The sequence below is a fragment of the Phaenicophaeus curvirostris genome, chromosome 2 (genome assembly GCF_032191515.1).
Source record: "Phaenicophaeus curvirostris isolate KB17595 chromosome 2, BPBGC_Pcur_1.0, whole genome shotgun sequence".
NCBI lineage: Eukaryota > Metazoa > Chordata > Aves > Cuculiformes > Cuculidae > Phaenicophaeus > Phaenicophaeus curvirostris.
The window spans coordinates 112,211,003-112,233,255 of NC_091393.1; the positions used below are offsets into that span (position 1 = coordinate 112,211,003).

At 41.7% G+C, this 22,253-nt stretch overlaps 1 protein-coding gene across 3 annotated transcripts in view; it reads right to left on the bottom strand.

Moving 5' to 3' along the window:
* The window catches only part of VSNL1 (visinin like 1), a 90,036-nt gene extending 68,282 nt beyond the window's left edge, over positions 1-21,754 (bottom strand). The window contains exon 1 of one of the 3 annotated variants that reach the window (XM_069850468.1): positions 21,595-21,754. The gene's annotated coding sequence lies outside the window, so the exon portion shown is untranslated. Of the gene's footprint in view, positions 1-20,730; positions 20,857-21,594 lie in introns of those variants that run through there. The other 2 variants (XM_069850470.1, XM_069850469.1) reach the window with 2 other exon arrangements.
* Positions 21,755-22,253: the final 499 nt, after the last annotated feature.

Genomic DNA, 22,253 nt, shown 5'->3' on the forward strand with positions numbered 1-22,253 from the left:
ATAAGCCTAAGTGAAGAGATTAATTTTGATGCCCTCAAGCAGAAAAAGAGAATTCAAACTACCAGGGGTAAAGGTTGTTACTTACATTTTCTACGTTAGTCTACATCCCTCTCCTTCAACCCTAACAAAGCAGTGTCAAGTGCACCTATTTGTGTGTCACTTTAGCTACCATAGTCCACCCATCTCATTGCCTAGTTTTTTTGTTGGAAGCTTGAACTGGTTTTGTTTGGCAGAATAAATATAGAAATGAACCTGATTCTTGCAGCCACAAGTCTGTCTCTGAAAAAAATGGATAAAATAGAAATGGAAAAGGCATTGAGGTCAGAGATGTTATTTGTATTTGTATTTTCTCTTTTAAAAACTAGCTATACTTCTCAAAAAAACTTCAGAACATCTAGGAAAAACCTTTTTTACGCTTAAGAGGAACAATTAATTCACTTCTCTGCTTGCCATATAGATCTGTTGCCAAAAAAAAAAAAAAAAGGAAAAAAAATGTCAAACTTTACAGGCATGGGAAAGCCCTGAGGAGCTGTAATCCCCACAACAACCAACTACAAAATCATCAAATCAGTGCCTTCCACTAAATAAAGCCACTGAAAAGTCTGCTTATCCTTCGCTGATGTCATACTTCCACCCTATTCCAGTATCACTGCTCCAAACTTTTTAGAGACATTCTTCTCCCCTAACTTCAAAGGCGCTGGGTTGATTTATGACTCCAAGAAGCTGGCCAGAATCCAGGACATCAAACTGCCAGCCTGTAACTTAATCTGTTCTCTCAAGAAACTGAATCAAAACATTTTGTTTTGTTGTGTTTTTTATTAATGATGACAGTAAATAATAAAAATCAGTCACAATTTTTAAAACTTTCATATGAGCAGGGACAACAGAAACCTAAGCAATGGTACTATTGCTGCCAAACTAGTAGAAATGACTACAAAGAAAAACCAAGGGAAGGCTCTAACACAGCATCCACAAATCACGCAAAGAATAATAACAAGAAAGTTATATAGTCAGTAGCAGGGAACTTGATTAATCCAGGTTACTTCTACTTGGGTGGTAGCCATTAGAAGTTGAGGATCTAATCTAAACTAGTCATCAAGGCTCCAATGAGCAATGGAGAAAAACAGGCACCCTGTTCACCAAGAGACAATTCATCTCATGTTAAAAGTATATATACAAAATAAGTGGAATAAATTGCTCTCTGGAGATGCGTACTCCTGTTAAACTAACAAGAGAGCCTACACAATCAGTTTAGACTAACTTTTAACTTCTAGACAGCTAGAAAGGTATGAAAAAAAATTTCACTTCTTGAGCTCAAACTAAGTTGACTCACCCAGTTTGAGGACAACGGCAGAGCCTACAGCCAAACTGTGCTTTAATCCTTGTGACCCAAATGTGGGTACTACCCGGCTGGTAAATTCCAATGAGCAGGCAGTGGATCTTGGCTGAACTTGTGGGACAGAATACTAGCTCAGTGCTAGAGCAGTCCTTGCACAGACTCCCACCGAGAAATTCTTTCCAATGCACATCCAGTTGCCAACCTGTTTCAAAGAGTTAATAAGCTTCTCTTGGATGAAAAATGGGGACTATGTTAACTTAATTATTTTAAAGGTTTTTTTAATATTTTGTACAGGTTAGTACCATTGACCTGCTGACATTTCCATGGGGAATGGCTTAGTACCAACTGGCTCCAGAACGTAGTAATTCATATATAGGAAAGAACACAAGCATTTCTACAGTATTATATTCCTATATTTCTATAAACCCATCTTGTTTTAATGTATCAGTAAAAGGTATCAGCTTCTATCTGATGTTACATAAATAATTAGTTGCAACACCCCCCCTGCATCTACAATGCTTAGTTTCAAGAACTAGGCTGACACCCTCCGAGTTCTACTTCTTCAAACAGCACAGGTCATTTTGACATTTTAATAGGTCTAAGTTACCAAGCATCTAAGCAGAGTGTAAAATAATTAAATGGGTCAAAGCAAATCCAGTCATACTGAAGGGTCCCGGTTCAGACACTGCGTAACTCTCTTTGCTTGCAGATGTCACGACATGTTTCTCTAGATTCTTACTTTTCTTAAAGAACTGTCCTCTGAATATAGAAATGGTATGCAATCACCATTAACTTCAGCCTCAGTTAAGCTTCTCTGATTTGCTTTCAACCATGACATATACTCACTTTGTCCTTGCTTTTGCTCTCTAAAGCAGTTTATAAAACTTGAAAAAAGGACTGCTTTGTATCATATGGAAAATAACTGTGCTGTAAGGAACAATACCAAGGCTGAAAAGCCTAAAATTAGACCTGCAAGCTTTGCTTTCATTGGCAACGGTATGTGCGCATTCATATTGTCCCAATCCTACATTCTACCTCTTCTATTCTTGCGAAACATGCTACTTCTGAAAAAACACTGAATTCAGAATTAGCAAACTTCTCTGATTCAAGGGTATGCTGACCTTGATGATTGGTTATTTTGATCATATTCACCTTTAATAGTGAATTGCAGGATCAGCTTATTTTCAAAAGCAACAGCAAAGAAAAAGTGTTTGCAGAACAAAATGCTGAACATCTCTGAAATGGTGCCTGGAATAATCCTGTCATTTCCAGGTTGCTTTTTTTTTTTTTTTCTTCCAAAGAAAACTCAAATGCAAATCTAATAGCTGTATTTTTTTCTACCCTGAAAGCAAGCTAGTGACAAGATAGGCACTATATAAAGTGGCTGATGCTGGGCAACATGGGACAAACAAGGATAATTTAGTTGTAACAGGGTAGCAACTGTGATATACCCATTCTCTTCTCAGCTACGTCCATTCAGTTCCCACTGTAATCAACAAGGGGAATATATAAGAGCAAAATGTATCCAAAAGGTCAAACTTCATGGATTTTTCAAATGAAGAAAGCCACAGAGAGGCTGAAGTGAAACTGATGCTAGCTGCTGCCTTAAAGATAATGCAAGCTGTTGCTAGTGCAGTGTTTATTTTGAGTGTCTCCTCACGGAATTTCAGGATAAAATATGATATTGGCAGTCAGCCTGAAGGGGGTATAGTCAGAGCAGTCCAATTTCAACAGACTATCAAGATGAACTGTTGGGAGTTATTTTACAAGTTTATGTCTAGAAGTCATTCTGAAGTGCAGCATTATTAATATTTGTAGAACACTATGATATAAATAGCAAAACTACATCCACCACCTAGATACCTGTGGTATGTTCTGACAGAGCACTTTTTAGACAGCTAAATACAAGTACATGTGCCGCAAATGCACAGATATACATAACACACATAATGCCTCAGATATACATAACACAACAACTATTTATCCATCAAAAAATGCTGATGTGGATCTGTTATGTAGCACTAGCATTAACAGGCTTAGGCACTAAATCAGTAGGTGATTTTCTGTCAGAAAATAGTATTTAATTCTAGCACCATTATAGGAAACAAGGAGCCTAATACTTTATTGGAGCTAGGACCAGGGGAAGTGTAGACAAAGTTGGTCCTGAAGTACTTTCGCTGTTTCCCACTGGAAAATCTGTGGCCATAAAAAGTAATGTTTTCGAAGTAAGACAAAGAGCAGCCAGAGAATACTATTTATTTCATCACACTGATTTTGTCAGTATTTCCTAATGCTTCCGACACCCTGGAAACTGCGTAGGCTGTCCTTCCAGCTTCACTTACTCAAGAAGCAAGCTCCATGGGTCACACAGTGGCATTTCAGACAGTACTGAGCTTTTGGAAAAAGAATTGAAGCTTGTTGCATCACTGAGACAAAACGGAGATATTAACCACCAAGTGCCTTGTAATCAGGCTGTCACAGCATGGAAACCCTGGGAAAGGTAAATATACCTTTCTCAGGACCAGGAAGTTTTGTTCGAGTTCCAATCCCAGGATGAGGTAATTTCTTCCTGGGACAGTTCTCCTTTGTGCCTGATTAGGCAAGGTAATTACCCCCTGGATTTTGTGCGTAGGAACACCATGTGCACTAAGTCCATTTATGGAGCTGTGGTTTCAGTCTCAGGCTTACTCTTCTATTCTTACATATACAGAGTTGCCTTTACTGCCTTGATAACTGTCATCTTTCAAGCTTCTGTAATTCTTCCAAACTCATCTAATGATTCAGTCACTATGGACATGCCTCTACTTGAACACTACTTCAGACTAAAATTGGTAGTGGATATCAACTACAAAAGGTATTCCTGTGTAATTCAAGGTAATAACACTCTTATCTCTTTCTCATTCTTCATAAAAGTATCTTATTAACACAGCTGTGTGTCCAAAGAATAACAATTCTCCAGACTAACAGTATCTATACATAGAACTATTTTGGAATAGCGTTTCTCAAAGAACATCAGAAACATGAGAGCTCCTCTTTGCTATTCACTTTGCTACAAAAATGTGATCTCTCATTTTATACAGAAGAAATAAGATCCATGGACCTAGACACTTAAAGAAACTTTATATTATTTATTATTGATTATAACAGATAATCAATAGTAGAACTGATTCTACTGAGATTTTATCAGAAGCGCACTGGAAGGAGAATTACAACATAAACCAAAGAAAAATTGTTGAAGTTTCTGCAGTGAGCTGTAGAATCCTTTTAAAAGGATTTAAATTAAACTAAATTTAAATTAAATTAAATCTATCTCAAAAGATCCCCCTCAGATCCCCAGATTCCCACACAGGTATGCACACTGGTACTAACTTTAATAAACTTTATATACCACATGCTATACTATATAGAAATTCTGCACAGAGGTAGGAGGTAGCTTTAGAAATTTCTTCATTAATAATGTAGGAAAAAGTAAGTTAGGCTCTTCTGGAGCCAGTTGACAGAGCAGAGGTAATGGCACAATATCCTGAGTCTGTATGTGAAATAGCAGAGTAAGAAACTTTTCCACAAAGCTTCACACAGATCTTGGGGAAATGTGAGGTTAAGCTTGTGACCTGGGCATAACTGATGTGGGATGTTTATTTCTCAGGAAAAATGGGTCATTATTCAAGCTCTCTGTGTTGTCTTCGAACCTTTATTCACTCAGAGTGTCTTTATGGTAGGTGCCAGCTGTCATTAAACCAGTGGGTGCTGAGGCGAGCTGAGCACTGGACTGCCAAAGCGCCACAGCTCGCGGGTGCATCCCTGGGGTGGCTCTCTCCAGCCTGCCTAAGGCTGGGCTGCGCCCACACCAGCTGCAGAAGCAGGACCCCAGCAGCATCCTCCGTGTTTTCCTCCATGCCATCCATTCCCCAACGAAGGAAGTACTTACTTCTCTCCAAAGTAGTCTAGACATGAGCTAATATATACAATGCAGATGCACAGGAGATTACCTGACACAAAACCAGAAAGAACCATCTGATAAGAGAAAAAATGTAGACAAGTAGAGTAAACTTCATGCTAATGAATATATTCTGATTGCAATCTCCCCTTTGAACAGCTACTTCATCTGCTCACCACAGAAAAGGCTGCTCGCAGCTTTCGACTAGCCATATTTTGCTGCTCCACTAATGGCTTGTATTTATTTTAGCTGAGTGGAAGGAAGATTTGGACAAATCATTGTAGGAATGGCAGAGTGCAGGGCGCTGCCCTGCCTGCCAATCGATGCAAGCTGCCTACAAAAAGAGGCAGGATGAGCACTGTTTCCTCCCCGCTTGTTCAACTGTCACCCCTGGGAACAAGCAAAACTGCAGTGACACATTAAGGCATATGCTGGCAAAGTGCTTCAGGCAGAAAAAAACGCACAGTATCAAGTGGCGGAGCCCCTTCAGATAGCCATGGGATGTAGGGCTGTTCCAGCCAAAGCAAAGCCCCACTAAAGCTAAAGCATACCTTTAAATTTTTAATTTTGAGTGCTAAAAAGTCCCATTGGACAGTCTGAAGCTACAGGAACAGGATAAAACTGGCAAGCTCTTTTACTGAAAAACAACCAGACTGGGGGGTTCTACTTTCAGAATATATACCTAAGCTGAAAAGTTTGCAGTACAAGCTCTGTAGTCGTGCTATGTTGAAAAAAATGGTACAATCAACTTTTACAAATGGCAGATATTAATTTCTTGTCCTCCGTTATTTGGACGTGGCTGACAAAACTTAATAACTATATAATGGAGCCTGATAGGATTGAATTGGCTTATATCCAGTATGATTGGTGCTCAAATGACTCCACTTTTAAATATTTTGCCATAATAATAAATGGGAAGTAATGATCACCCACAGTTGGCCAAAGAAATAGAGATTTTTCAAAGGAAAAACAGGGAGCACCCAAGTTCTGGGCCATCCAACATAAAATATGTATTTTTCATTTTCTTCTGCTCTAGTACTTTTTAAAAAACTACTTTTACCAGGTCTCAGCCTTTACATTGTCATAACCATTCCCCTCTGAAACAAGCAAGAACAGATAACAGCCACTCCTGCCAACTCTTTCTGTAGTGACAGATATCAGACACAACCCATAGATCAGCAGAATGGAACCGGTTACGACTATTTACTGTACTGTACTGAGAAATCATCACGTTCCTGTTTATTCAGTCAAACTGATTTCTAGGTAATGCTTCTTGTGTCCAAGGTGAAAAGATAGAAAGCCTATCTAAAAGGGAATTCAGCTATAAATTATGGCAGAGCTCTTCCATTTATAGCCTACCATAAAGCATAGAACCAAAAAGAATTCAGTTGCAGCTTTCTTTCTGAAAGGTAACTTCAAATCCAAATGAGAATCTTTTCTTTTTCATAGTCCTTTGAAATTGTGTGTGCATGAGCAATTTTCGTATGTGTAAAGGGGTGTTGAAACCTGCATTTTATTATGCAAAAATCTTAAAAGAAAAATATGTCAAGGACTATGACTAACCTGACAACTACAACTGTGTAATAATTGTATGTAAATGTAATATAGTGATGTAATTAATCCAATGTATGAAAACCCAAAGATAAGAGACATGCATCTCCTCACTTTGTGCTTAAAAAGCCCAGTCCATGCTCTGCAACTCACCTCCTCATCAGCTCTAGACCAAGAGGATCATCATTATCACCCCATCATCTGTGTGAGATCTCAGCAGCAAAAGTACAGTAACCAGTCAGAGATGCAAATAACTGCTTATTTCCACTTTATAGATATTCCAAAATTACACTGGTGGCGGCCTAATAATTGATATTAAAGGAATATAATAATTATTACTTTCAGTACAGTAACATTCTTATTTAATTTTCAGTTCAGAAACTGCAAGCACTCAAGATTAACTACTTGCTTCTGTAAGAATTTATAAAGATAGCAAATAACCACAGTGTTTAGCTTCATACCAAGTACCACAGAGAGCCAAGAAGAAAGACAAGCCTCAGGAACAGGTCACAGACAGACAACGATTACAGCTCTGTATTGGTCTCATTACTCCATGAAAGGATGATTACACAGTGATTTCAATCTGAAATCTGAAACCCAGTTCCACTGCCAAAAAAGGTGCTACCCTCCAAAGAAAACCTCTGTCATTTTTGGAAACAACTCCTTGCCTGCATCTGGTTCATACCCTAGGACTTGTATGGCCATGTGCAAAGCAGGATAAGAGAAAACTAGCCATGCCTCTTTATGCCTCAGCCCAAGCTGGTGCCACTGTTCATCCTCCTGCTGCCAGGAATGTTGATCACCTGGTGCGGGGGTAATCAGACGTCAAGTTGCACTCAGGACAAAGCAGTGTCACATCAGAAGTCCAATGGGACACAGCTTTCATACAAATCTCTAAGGTCTGCATCTTCACCCTTTTTCAAACCCCAAACTGGTCACCCCAGCAGCATCTCACTGCCAGATGCAGAAGACAATAACTGATACGGAACTATAGCTGAACTGTATGGACAACTCTTTTTGAGGAAGAGTTTGACCTTCACTGATGTACAGGGCTTAAACACCCATAGCTTATTGGTGAAAACTTTGCACTAATGCCAAATGTTTTTCCACCTTGACTTGTAATACCTAGAAACAGAGATTTTGAGGTTTTACCCAACCCCTTTCAAATCAGCAGTGTGAACTGAGTTCTTCCCATGAAAGCAACTGCACTACGGCACTGTGATCAAGCAAATAGGTAAAGCATCGTCTACAATTCATTATGAACAGGGTCTTAGTTTCCATCCTCTGCTTTGCCACCAGTTCTCTTGGACAAGTCATGTTTCTACCTCCTGCTTCATCATGTAATAAAACGTGAATGAAATCCTGTCAAACTCTATAGATTTGCCAATACTGTAGGAGTCATAACCCGTTCAAAACTGACATCAGCAGTGCAAAACTACATGGCACATAAATACAAATGCAAAACAATGAGCAACTTGTCATTTAAATATTTCAAAATCAGGGCCTCAAACCAACAGCTTTTTACTGCAGAAAAGCAAGATTTTTAAAAGCAGCAGTTCAGTTATAAGATCAATGAATCATATGATGAAAGAACATATAAAGTCTTATGCAAATGCTTCATATTTTATTTTTCAATCCTTCTCCCCACTTAGTTTCACGTCCCAAACACCTCTAGACAAGCAAATTCCCCTGCACTCACACAGAACTTGCTGCCAGAGGAAGCCTGCACTGGGAGTACTTATCTGGTCATTTTTTTAGGGCTTACTTGTATTTGACCTAAGACCATCTCAATTCCCCTTCTTTCCCAATAGCTACATCTATCACCCATCTCACACACACATACAAGCAGTTATCCCAGCTCAGCTCAGCTACCTACTGGCATCTCAGTATGGCTTTCTCTAAGCATCTAATTCAGATGCTTTTGCCCTAGTTTAGTTCTGATACAATTTGGCTGTTATCACATCTGAAGAAGCTGTTCAGAGAAAAGTGAAAAGAATCAGCTGCATTTATCAAATTAAATGTTTCTTGGAAATTCAAATTTTCCCTGCAAAGTCTTTTCACACCTAAAAAATCGTGAAAAGCGGTGAAAGTGTTGGTAATTTTCTAATTAATCACCCTTTTTGTGAGAGGCTGTCAACTCCTGGTTTTTTCCTAGATTCTGACACCTTTACCTATTTGCTACCTACCAGATCCTATCCTGCTGCTTTTCCTGGCTTCCCCCTTCCTTTTTGATTCACTTAAAATGTCTTCTCCCTAGCACTGAAATCCTTGCAGATCAGATCCTGCCTACATCTACTACATGATTCATGGTCACACCTTCTCCTTCTCCTCAAGTCTCATCTCCTTTAGGCTATGAGCTTGCTGAGCACTTACACCTACATTTCTAGTCAGCTCCGTGTGTTCAAATCAACAGATTTTCCCATATATTTAAATCTAATCACACGCTGAAGTGTTTCGGTGGTTCAGGATGTACTTTGCACTATTTGAATCCATTCCTTTATCCACTTTTTTTTCCAGTAGGGATCTGACAGATCAGCTCAGAGAATGAGTCTTTGTATTTGTATGATGTTGGATTTTGGTCCAGATAATTCAGGATGTGACTTACTCAGAGAACAAATTTCTAGTTCATATTAAACTCTGTAAGAATGTTTAATAATGAAGCACCATCAAGTCACCCTCCCATTTGCTCCTAAATACTTCCCGATATCTGCGCTTGCCAGCATCACTGCTAATGCCACTGCCTAACAATGGCATGCATTTCAATTTACTGTACAGCTTTCAGTGTACATCTAAGTCACTTTTAAAGTAATTTGAATTTTTGCAGCATGACCAATTACCACAGCACGGTTGACACACAGTGACTTTGCCCCTATAACTTGTGTAAAATCAATCCCTTTTTTATTCTCCTAGACATGACATTATAAAATTCAACATTACTCAAGTGTCTAGGGTGATACTACTAACTTCAATCGCTCAGAAAAAAATGAAAACCTGCTAATTTCTGCAGACTTCTTGAAGGTATTTTCAATGGAAAACAGATGTACAACACTGAAATGGCTACTTGCTGCTGTGTAGGTCCTACTATAATCAGGAAACTCATCAATTACTATTCTGAGTGACAAAATGCAGAGTTGCAGAAATAGGAAATCTGTTAGTTGTCTTGCACAGCTTCAGATGTTGAAGCTCTTCTAAATATATCAATGCTGACAACACTAAACAGTTGGGTTTATTGGGCAACAGCTTCAGACATCTCTTGTTACATATAATCCCAAACCAACCTTGAACTCTTTCTTCTATCTGGAGATGAGCTGATATTGACTTATTGTTATTGGTCATCACTAATACACTCCTATTGGCAAGAGGGAGGTGTGTACGGCTGAACTCATTAACATATAGCAACACCTTGCATTTTATATGAAAAAAAAGTGGAATTTTCAGAATACCTTTCTGCCTCCTCCTCGGCCAACCACAGAATATAAAACATACACTAAATCTCAAGCTATAGTGAGACACAGTTATTTTTCACATATCTGAAGTGCATGAAGTTGCAAGAAGTTTTTTTATTTCAAATTGACTATTTGTATTTCATCATTAAAACAGCAACAAAAAGTAACGATAGAACAGTTTGATACTGAAATAAAAACTAATTTATTATTTTATGTTTACCTTGCATATTTCTCATGCAACTAACAAGAACCTTGTTAAATGGTTTTCACTTACTTAAAGCTGCATATTATGAAAAAAATCTACGTTAGTGAAAAACACTTGACTGAGGTACTAGTCTAAAGCAATGTAGCTCACAAGTAACAGCAATCAACTTGGATAACAGTTCTCTAGCTCATTCTTGTCTAAAGAAAGCAAACTGCTTTGTGACTGAACGACTCACATTAACAGATTTTGTCAAGCTAATTAACAACAAAGGTGGGATAGCATTAAGTGATACGCTCATATGACAGGAGGACCATTGATAACAGTATGTAAAAACAAAAAAACGCAGATTATGTTGTGCTAAATTATTATAACATTTGCAGTATTCCACACCACATCTTCTTACCCAGGCATTACACACACACACACAAAAATAAAAAAAAGAAATACATAAACTATAGTCCTATTATGCAGATTTACACGGTGTCTACATCTTGGGGCTTGCAACTAAGATGTAGGGAGTTAGGGAGAGCAATTTCACAGACAAAACAAGCAGACACATAGAACGGCACAGCTGTATTCAACATCTGTTCATATTGTAATGTGATTTCTTATGGACTTCTCTTTGAAAATACTGGTCTAGAAATATCTGGATACAAACCCCAGCTGTTTACAGTGTTTTGTAGGGTGTATTTACACCACACCTCATGCAGCTGCAACAGAGCAGGTGCCTGAAGCAGCTTTTAACCTGCTGGCTTTGCTACTGCAAACAGCCCCACCAGGGACAAAGCAGAACGTGGTGTGGGCTGTGTAACCTGCTCAAGGGCAGGATGAAGACCTGAGTACTTAAGCCATGCTAAGCGCTGTACTGCTGCGTCTGGCTTGCTGCAGGTACATCATATATTCGGTTTAGAGCTAGTTTTGAGTATGTCAGCACACTTCATTCACAACCTAGTGACTGCAGAATAAATGTATCCTAATTAGCTTTGCAGGAGATGCGCTCAGTCACTGCTATCAGACATGCATTGGTTCAAAGTCACTCCATGAAATCCCAGAACACGTCTTTCAGCACAGGCTGTAGTTACAATGACTCTTATATGTTGGTAAAATTTTAATAAAAATATTTACCTTCATAGCACTGTACATAGAGCTGCATTTCCTAGAACGCGTACAAAGGCCAGATCCTTGTTTTATAAAGCTCACAATTTAAAAAAGCAAACAGATAAACATAGTTAAAATGCAAGATGAAAGAGGCATCCAACGTGGTCAAACAAGCACAGCCAGGTATTGTTAAGGAGAGGGAGACTCTTAGGCAAAAGGAGACTGTTGGATCAGAATCAAAGAGAGGAAGCAGAGCCAGAGAGGGAGGAAAAAACGGATCAGTAAAAGCTGAAGGATGAGATAAGACATGAGGCAGAGTTAGCACCTGCTGACACTTCAGGATTACATTCTCATATAACAGAGTGGGAAGCCTGGATGAGCAACGTTCACCTCTTAAACCGTGTAGAAACGAATATTACTTATTGATCTATGTTCCAGTAGCACCTCTTTGTGGCAGACACTTGAGAAAAATGTAAAGCATCATAACTCCTTCCAATCTTATTTTCCCAGGCAAGAATTAAAATAAATTAAAAGTAGCCATTGAACTAAACAGTTAAGCAGTCGCCCAACATGTACCATAGCAAGAGACAGCTCTTCTAAACCAAACTTTTAAATGACAAATTAAAAAGGCTACTTTGTGATCTACTTACCATATCTGTGGCAGAAAATGGAGTCTCAGTAGCTACTATTCATATATACTCTGTCACTTCACTTATACAGTTGTATCATTGGAAATAACATTGACAGAAGGTAGTAGGCATATTTTATGTATATGTGAAAAACAGTGTGCGATTCTTTGACTTTCCTCATTTAAGGGTGCATAATACAAAAGTTTTAACAAGGTAAAACATCCAACATTCTGATTTCAAGGCCAAAAGCATGCTTATCTAAATTTTCTCATTCTGCAAGGATGCCAAGGACTGGATTCCAAGACCACTGGAGCACACAGCAGAGCATCCTTTGATGTTACAATATAGTTCATGTGATCATAGTGACAGAGTGACAGTCACAGAATAGTTGAGCTTGGAAGGGACCTTTGGAGGTCACCTTTGTCCAACAGCTCCTGCTCAAGCCAATTCCCTAGAACCAGTTAACAGAACCATGTACAGACAGCATTTGAGTACTTCCAAGGATGAAGCCTCCCTGGGCAGCCTATGCCAGCACTCAGTCACCCTCACAGTGAAAAAGTATTTCCTGATGTTGAGGGAACTTCCTGCATTTAGTTTGTGCCAACACTGCCTCTTGTTTTGTCACTGGGCACCACCAGAAAGAGCCTGGCTGCATCCACCAGAGTCATGGGGGCATCCCATCAGCACCAATAGACTTACATAAGCCCCGTGTGCTCAGGCTCTCCCCTTCAAGAAGGCAGAAGCCAGCAAATAAAATGAGTCATATTTCACAGTGAGTTATGTGCCATTTACCCAAGTTCACAGAAGGCATATCCCAAACACAGCACACAGGTGACACAAGGGACATGATCAAATCATTACGTGATATCCTCGGTGCTCTGTGTTATCCCAAGGAATTCCTATGCATGAAACACTTAGACACAACATCTTGGTGCCTAAATGCTGGACAGACAGCTGGGACAAACACACTCAAGAGTAGATAGGTATATGAAACTGTTTAAAAGAAGAAACACCTTCCTATCCCATAAGATCTGGAATTGAGCTCTGATACACTGTCACTGTAACACTGCATTATGATAACCTACAAGAATGTCTGAATCACTAAATGATTCCCTTTCATGTTTTCCTCTTTGTGAGAAAAGTCATGGATCGGGTGTTCTAATAGGGTATACAAGAAAACACAAAAAGCTAGAGTGAAGAGCTTCTGTTTTATCAGAGACCTGTATGCATAAAGATGACTAGGGATGTGAAAACAAGTCTACACCCACAACAGAAATCGTAAGAAAGTAACTGAGTAGAAAGAGGTGGCACTGATGCAGAACATGCAGATGATGTCCCATTACTTGGCTTGGATATTACTTTTTTGAAATGGTAGTCATCTTAATTTTTCAAGCTCTATTCTAGTACTACAAAGCATTCCTAGAAATCAGATTAGAACAATTATGTTAAGAGTTTGTGGGAGGAAAAAATAGTATAAAACACTAAAAACTGAGATAGGTTCTCTCAGAAGAATTACAAGAAAGTAAAACAGAAAAACTTTTAACTTTCTTAACCTCAAGTAAAAACTGGAGATTGCTGCATTGTGTTGCAACTGACAGAAATAAGTTCAACTGATATTAACACATTTATTAAGTATTCACAGGTGGATTACAGACAACTCATTAAGCTTCCCATTAAAAATGCAAACAAGTAAATGTGTAAGTGTATTAGTAAAAAGAAGACACTGCAGCATTACTTCATCTCCTTAATTTCATTCTGCTCTTACAATGAGGTACGTGCACAAGACTGTGTATAAATTACTCATGAAAATGTTATGCAGGAAGCAGTATTAGAATAGTCTGTCTCACAAAGCCCATGTTTTGCAGTAGCCACAGATCTCTATATTTCCATTCTTTAGTGAGTGATTTATACATTCTGTAGAATCTCTCTCTATCTAAAGGATAAAAACACTTGGAGCATATCCAAGAGTACTAACATATCCAAGTCAGATGCAAAAAAAACCTACCTGAGAAATACAGGTCAAACGTTGTTACAGGGCATTTGAAGATACAATCCTTTCGTACACATCAGTCTGATTTGCACAAATTATCAGCATGAGCTGATGTTTGACGTATCAGACTAAAATTCCTTTTCAGGCTATCATGTTTTCAAATGGAAAGCCTTTTATACAATCCAAGACACGTACTTCAGGACAATTCCTGAATGCCAGTACTCATTTGTATCATTTGAAAAAATAATATATGTTTAAAATGAAAGATGAGTTCTTTGAAAAAGTACAGTACATGTCCTTTTGTAATGAAAGCACATCGACTACAGCAGTACTGACTGGATGTGTGCTAGATATCAGCAATACTTCCACAAATGCACTTTTGCAGCATTACCCATTATGTAAGCTGATTTTATTTTCATTGTTAAGGCCTCGTAAGAATGTTCATTTTTACTAACTTTTCAAAGTTACGTTCTTTCTATGTATATCAACTTCTATTAAAAAAACTAAAGCATTTTAATGAAAACTACTATTATCCCAAATTGCACCCTGTAAGAGCCTTCAGTTATTTTGTATTTCTAAATATAGTAGATAAGAATACGCAGAAATATGCTGTATTCTAAGAGCTTTTATAAACAAGATGTTCTAATTTTAGAGGACTCCATTCTGAATAAAGCCTAATTAAATACACAGATATTCTCAAATGCAGTCCACAAAAAGGGTAATATTCAGCTCTCCTCACTGCCATTTAATTCCACCATACGGCGAATGACTTAATATTTACTTTTGAGTAAAAAAGTTTTCTGCCAAGTGCAACACTATTCCTTTATTTAAAATAAATATATATTTCTAGTAACATACTGTCTTTGTGAAATTATTTTTAGGTACTAATATCCAGTTGTAGATAGTTTACACACATCTGGCTCAACAACTGACCTGTTTAATAGTCTTTCAACTACTTCAGGGATTAATTGGCTCAAGAACTAGTAATTAAGTACACAAGATGCAAGGTGTATGTTTTAACACTAACGATAACTAAGTATTAGAGAAGTTTAGGGAGAACAGAGATAAATTTCCCATTTTCTGTGGTCTTTAAATCAAGACTGATTTTTTTTTTGGTCCCAAAAATATGTATGTGGTACATGAAAAGGAGATTAGATAGAGGCATCACTGAGTCAATGTTATGTACTCTGCTAGACCCTTGGATAAAATTCTCATTATTGTCCCTTGCAGGATTAAATATTTATGAATCTGAAAACTTTCATCTCTAGAACATAACTTCCTATTTAGCTGCCAGTTAAAACTAATTTATTTTCATAAAAAGGTTTAGACCCTTATATTTATTAGTCTAAACTCTGCAAATTACCATCACGGCTTGTTTTCTTTCTGAGTATACATTTTGACAGTTTATTCTTCATCAAAGTTCCAGCTACTGAGGTAATCCAATTCATTGTTGTTATTGTTCTGGTTGACTTGACTCATTGGGAGTTAAACAAAATTCTAGTATTTTCTTGTGCCTAACTATGGGATGTAGGATCAAACCAAACCCAAACCAAACTAAACAAACAAACAAAAAGAACTAATACACTACTCATAAGTCTTCCATCACGGATCTCAGTTTTTAGGTCTTTTTATCAATTAACTTAAAATAGACCTAAGTCAGCGAGCAAGAAATAGGCACAGCAATTCTTTCTGGTATTTATTAAACTGTACAATGGTATAACTATGATAATAAAGAAGGCAATTTTAAAATTATTCATCATCCAAGTAGGAAAATATTTTATTACAATTATCTTAAAACATCCACTTAATTGCATCAAATTATAGCTTCTCATGACTTCAGAAATCATACGTTGTTGACAAACTCAAGAATGTAGCAAACTTGCTTTGTCAAAACAGTGAAACTGGGGAAGCTATAGTACGTTCTGTGAAATTTCTGCGGTCTGGGATTGAAAATGTAACTTTATCAGGTTTGTTCCAGGCAGAAAATCTTCACTAATAGCTATAATACTCCTTTTTCCTTGATATCAGAATTCCAGAACACATCATGTTTAGGTCAACAAAAGATGCATTTATCACCTCAATCCCAGTGAATGCTGTTTATTTCAATTAACTGTGGTTTTACAAGTTCTTTCATAAAACATGTTCTGTTTCTTGCCTTCCTAGGGGGAATAATCACAAAGAAAAGCAGCTTGATATTTTTATAAACACAGCAGTGAAACTGAGTATCAAGTGATTTCTATCTTTTCCTCCTTCAGCTGCCTCGTAGAATCTATTTACTTTTCACAACTTTCAGCTACAAGACCATCTCTAATAATCTCCCTTAATTTCCTGCATGTGCATTATTGTCCTTTGGGTCATATTCATATTTAAACGTGGAAAATCTCCTGAAAGCAGAGATCCTGTGGATAATGACCACATAAAGTTTTAAACACAAATTGAAGAAATATATTCTTAGCAACTTAAACTGCAACTTAAAAAGCAATATGGATTTGAAGCACTACCTGGAGATTTTGTATTCCATGAACAAATATCCTTTTTATCATCTGTTTCATTATCTTTGGAAAGGATTATAGCTATTACTCTCAGAGCAATAGTATAAAATTCAAAAGATAAGATTCTCTCCTTCTATGAATAAAGACAAGAGTTAGAGATGAGGTAAGAAAGCGCCTCCCTGTGATGAGAGCCCATCTGGATCCTTACATTTTACAGCACTATATAGGCTCACAGTCTTCCCTACTCATGCTGTGTTCTTGCACCAGGCAATGCTTTCAGCAATGCCATGCAGAGAAACTACAGAGTAAGTCACGATCTCTCCCAAGGATCAAGGGAAATAAACAGCGAAGAAGATAACTGGTGAAGAGAAAAGCAAACCGAAGATGCAATTAAGTCACACAAAGATCAGAAAATAAATAAAATTACAGTCCACAGGAAGAAAGCAAAAAGAAAGGAGGTATGTTAGGCAAAAGGTATCCAAATGCAGGTAATGTGGACCCACAAGACAATGGAGAGAGATGAAATAAGTACAGTGAAGTCTCAGTCAAAGCAAAGCCTAAGGAATAACGCAGAAGGAGCACAGGACTGCTGTTCACTATTACTGTGAGAGAAAGTTAAAGGAATGGGCAGAACCCACTGGCAATTAAAAACACTGAAACAAGCTTGGGTTTAGACCACTCAAACGACAAAGAGTATTTAGCCCTCTGCACAATACACATTGAAAACAAAGGGACAAAGGCTAGTGCTGAAAATGTTTGCCATTACAGACAACAAGCACAGTTTCTTATGATAATTGCTGTGTTTCAATTCTAAGTACTTTTAAAACAAATTTACTTTTCATATTTTAGATTTCCTAACTCTAATTTCAATTAGTGTGCATTGCAGTTTAATCCACAATTAGAGGATGAGCCACTATTATTTGCCCAAGTGACATCAACTTCTGGAAATCCACGGGAATCTGCAAAATTTACAAAACTAAATACTGAAGTAGAAGTGTGAAGCACAGATATAATACAAAAAAACACAGGAATGCACAGTGCAGCCAGACATAAAATCAGATTTCCAAAACTGAAATGCAGAACCAGAACAACAGCTTGAAAAGTAAAAAATTTTGGAAGTTCCCACAACGAAGTTCACCATACTCATGTGTTTATTATGAAGAACCTATATTCTTAGATTTAGATCCTGACTGCAGCTACATTGAGAGTACAGACAGAAAGAAAAATCAAGAGGGATATATATATATATACACACAAAATACACTGAGAAAAGAGAAGAAATGGAGCTGCGGGAGCACAGTGCTGCAGCCCTTTTGCCATGCCCTCAAGAGAGACTGTGCTGGAAAGCACACTGGGCTCCCCAGCACATCCCTAGCCATGCTGCAGACAGCAGGATGTCACACTCTGGGATACGTGCGGCGCCTTTTCCAAAGAGCACCAAAACCAGCTTCACTGTGTCGCTTCCATCCTACACAGCCAGCTTAATTTCAGCAAGCTGAACTGGAAGCCTTCTGTTCTGCTCTGTCCTACCTCATCCCATTTCATCCCACAGTCAGACTTTGTCTTACCATTATGGCCAGAGCATAATTTTTCTTCTGGTTGGTACTACAGTGTGATAGCAGCTACGGCTCTTCTGGCATATTACATCAGAGGAGTGTACATAGCGAACGTGAAACCAGAGCAGCGGGGACATCGCTGGGATTTGCTCTGCATTGCGAAGTTACGTAATGCTGTGATAGTCTGAAGTAGATGTCGCTCGACGGCACAGCTGATGTGCTGTCAATAGCTGGATGTTCCAGAACACACACATCAGAAAAAAAAAAAGTCAGTGGTGTAATGCTGTCTGTGGGTATGCATTGGTATGGGGCAAGAAGATAGGGCAGCCCAGAAAACTGATTAAATATTGCAGTTGCGTGTCAGAAAACCGTGAGCTTAAATTTATTTTAAGCCCAAAAAGATAAGGATTCAGCCCTTAATTAAAAGGCAGGAATGAAACACAATGAAGATCAAGAACATGTTTCCTTGTTCTTCACGACAGCAGCATGAGCCCAGAGTACTTTATGCTTTGTTTGAATGGAGAAGCAAACGTAATTAAAGTTTTAATTAAAATTTATCACAGTCCACAAACCTGAAATGGATAGTGCTGTTCTAGCACTACTGGAAGACCTTTCAAGTAAACTGATGATGTTCTTAAATGAACTGTTCTTTAAAAAAAAAAGGCATTCTGTCAAGGAAAGGATAGTAGTGGAAACTAATGAGTCTGAAAATGTGTCACAGAAACAAACCACTAGCGAGCATGTATTCTGAAAGGGCCAGTGAATATCTATTTTACAAAGACTAAGCTTTCTCATGTACTTATTTTTCTCTGAGCATGAACTTGCTGCTACCACATTCCACTTAGTAAATATATGTAACTTTTTCTTCTCCATCAAGAGATGGTGGTACCTCTGAGAGCTGAACTTTCTAATACACGAAGGCAGGGAGCGCCTACCCTCGGGAACACTCACTACAAAATACTGCAACAAATATTTTGCAAGCAGAATAACTGAGAGAGGTACCTGCATCTCTTAAACACACCTGCCACATTAACATTTTCTGCACAAGGACGGGGAATTTATTCCTATATTTGGCCTTTTCTTGCGTGCAAGTACTCACATTTCAATTTTAAGGGAAAAGTGGGTTTTCGTGGTTTATTTTTTTCTAGTTACCGTGTTAGTTACGCTGTTATGTGCGCGGTTTCTCTGTCAGCAGAAGCGCCTGGAGGTGCCGGCGATCGCCGCCCCCTCCCCCGGCTCCGCTCCCGGCGATGCGGGATGCGGGTTCCCACCCGCTGCCCCGAGGGCTTCCCCGTCCCTGCCCTGGGAAGGCGGAGAGCCCCCTCCCACCTCCGAGAAGCCCCTGGACCGGCTCTTCCAAGCGTGGGGAGGGGGGAGGGAGGATCTGCAATTGCATAAGATCAGGCTCCATCCCCCCCCGCCTCCAATTTCTCCCCACGTCGGGGCAGGAGCAGCCAAGGAATGGGAATGCCGGCGTGTTTGCCCCCAGAAGAGCGGCTCATAGGGTGGGGGGCACACAGGATGCAGAAGGAGGAGTGGATGCTCATGGGGTGGGGGGGGACACAAGGTGCAGACCGGGAGTGGGGGGACATTGCAGGTGGCCGCACGCAGAGGGGGTGGGGACACAGCCCTTCTGGGGGGAGGTGTGGCCCCGTGGGGGGCAGCAGGGACAGCGGGGGACTCCGAGGGGCTGGGGACACCCCCGGGAAGTGGGAGAGGGGGAAGCCTTGCAGCGGGGCACCCGTAGGCACGGGTATCCCTGCAGAGGGCAGCGAGCGACGGGGACGACGCGGGGCGCAGGGGCTCGCTGTGCACGGAGGAGGGGAAAGCAGAGATGGGGAGTAAGAAAGCATCCCGGGGTGGGGTGGGGGCTTCCCGCAATCCCCGCCGTCGGGAAGCGCCCCCCACCCCCCCCAATCCGCGGAGCCCCCGCATCCCGGCGCGCTGAGAAGCATCCCCGCCGCAGCGCGCTCCCGCGTCATCGCGCTCCCGGGATCCAGCCCTCCCCGGGTTTGGAAAACCCGTCCGAGGGTTTGGAAAAGGAGGGAGAAGCAGCCTCCTCCTCGCACATCTCGCCGGGGGCGAACAACTCCTGGTGCTTCAGCGCAAAGTTACGGGGCCAGGGTGCCCCCCTCCCTCCTTCCCTCCTTCCCCACGGCTGCTCACGATCTGCCTCAACCTGCTCCTCCTTTTGTTTTGATGTCTGGAAAAGCAATTCTCTCTCTCCCGTCGTCTCCTTTCCCTCCTCCTCTTCCTCCTCACGCCTTCGCGTGGGAAATGACTTGGATGGCACACCAGCTTTTTGTTATCTCCTCCCACCTCCATTTTCACTCCGACTATCGATGCCCGAGTCAATAGCGAGGAGCGCGGCACCTCCACCTCGCACCGACCCCGCTTCCCAAACGCAGCCCACGGCTGATGCTGCCAACGCCCGACACGTTAAAGAAAACAAAATAATAAAGAAAACGGGGGGAAAAAATCTCTTACAGGCAGTAAGAATAGCACTAAAGCGATCACAAAGATCGGGAGCACTTCTGCCTTCCCAGGGGGTGCGATGACCTTGCGAGGGCTGCTCCCGCTCCTCGGTTTCACACGGGCTTTTTGATTTGGTTTGGGTTTGTTTCTTTTTTTCCCCTACTGGAAAAAAAAAGTAGCGACCTTTTCGCTATGAACAAGAACGCTAAAGGCTTCCACGTTCACCGAAACACTTCCAAGCGCAAACTGCTAAAGCGACCGATCAATGCTTTCCTTTTGATGCTGTCGGTATTGGTATCCGGATCGATGCGGGGATTCGGGCTCTTATCTCGCACCAGTTCCCGGCAAATCGCTGCGGACACAATTTCCCTTCGTCTCGCCCGTCAAACAACAAATCCCGCACGCGAAGCGGCGAACACGGAGCGCGGGCATCAACTTTTTCTTTTTTTTTTTTTTTTTTTTTTTCCGCCCCGGGGAGGATGCGATTCCCAAGCGCTACAGGAGCGGCCGCGCTCAGCGCATCGCCCCGGGCAGCCCCCAGCCCGCGAGGAAACCCGAGCATCCCTCTGCCCTGCAGGGAGGAGAAGCTCGAGCATCTTTCTGCCCTCCCAGGAGAAGCCCAAGCATCCTTCTGCCCTCCCGGGAGGAGAAGCCCAAGCATCCTACTGCCCTCCGGGAGGAAAACACGAGCACCCATCTGCCCTCCCGGGAGGAGAAGCCCGGGCATACCTCTGCCCTCCTGGGGGGAGAACCCGGGCATCCCCCTGCCCTCCCGGAGGAGAAGCCCCCGTCGGGGCGCCCCGCGGCAGCCCCGTCCCCCCCGGGTTGTGGATCCCGGAGCCCTCCCCAGCGCTTGGCCCCCGGGGCACCACTTACAGCGTGGGGCTCGGAGCTGCCGGCGGTGCGGAGGAGGGCGCTGGGGATGCCGGGGGGGGTAAAAACGGAGGGACACGGCGCCTCAGTGGGTGCGCGCCCGCCCGCAGATCCGCTCCGCGCCGCTCCCGAGCGCGCCCCCGCCTCGCCCCGCGCGCCGCCCCGCGCCGCCCGCCCCGCACTGCAGGGACCGCCGCCCCGCGCACGCGCCGAGAGGGAGAGAGGGAGAGGGAGAAGGAGGGAGAGCGTGCGCGCCCCCGCGGGGAGGGACGTGGCGGCGGGCGGGGGAGCCGGGGAGGGGGGCGCGCGGGGCAACGAGGGCGCGGCGGGAGCGGCGGTGGCGGGGCCCGCGCTCCGGCGGGGATACGGCCGCGGCGGTACCGAGGCACTGACCGCGGCATCCCCGGGGCACACAGCATGGCATCCCCAGGGCAGTGACCACGGCATCCCCAGGGCACTGACCACGGCATCCTCAGGACACTGACCATGGCATCCCCAGGGCACTGACCACGGCATCCTCAGGACACTGACCATGGCATCCCCAGGGCACTGACCACGGCATCCCCAGGGCAGTGACCACAGCATCCCCAGGGCAGTGACCACGGCATCCTCAGGACACTGACCATGGCATCCCCAGGGCACTGACCACGGCATCCCCAGGG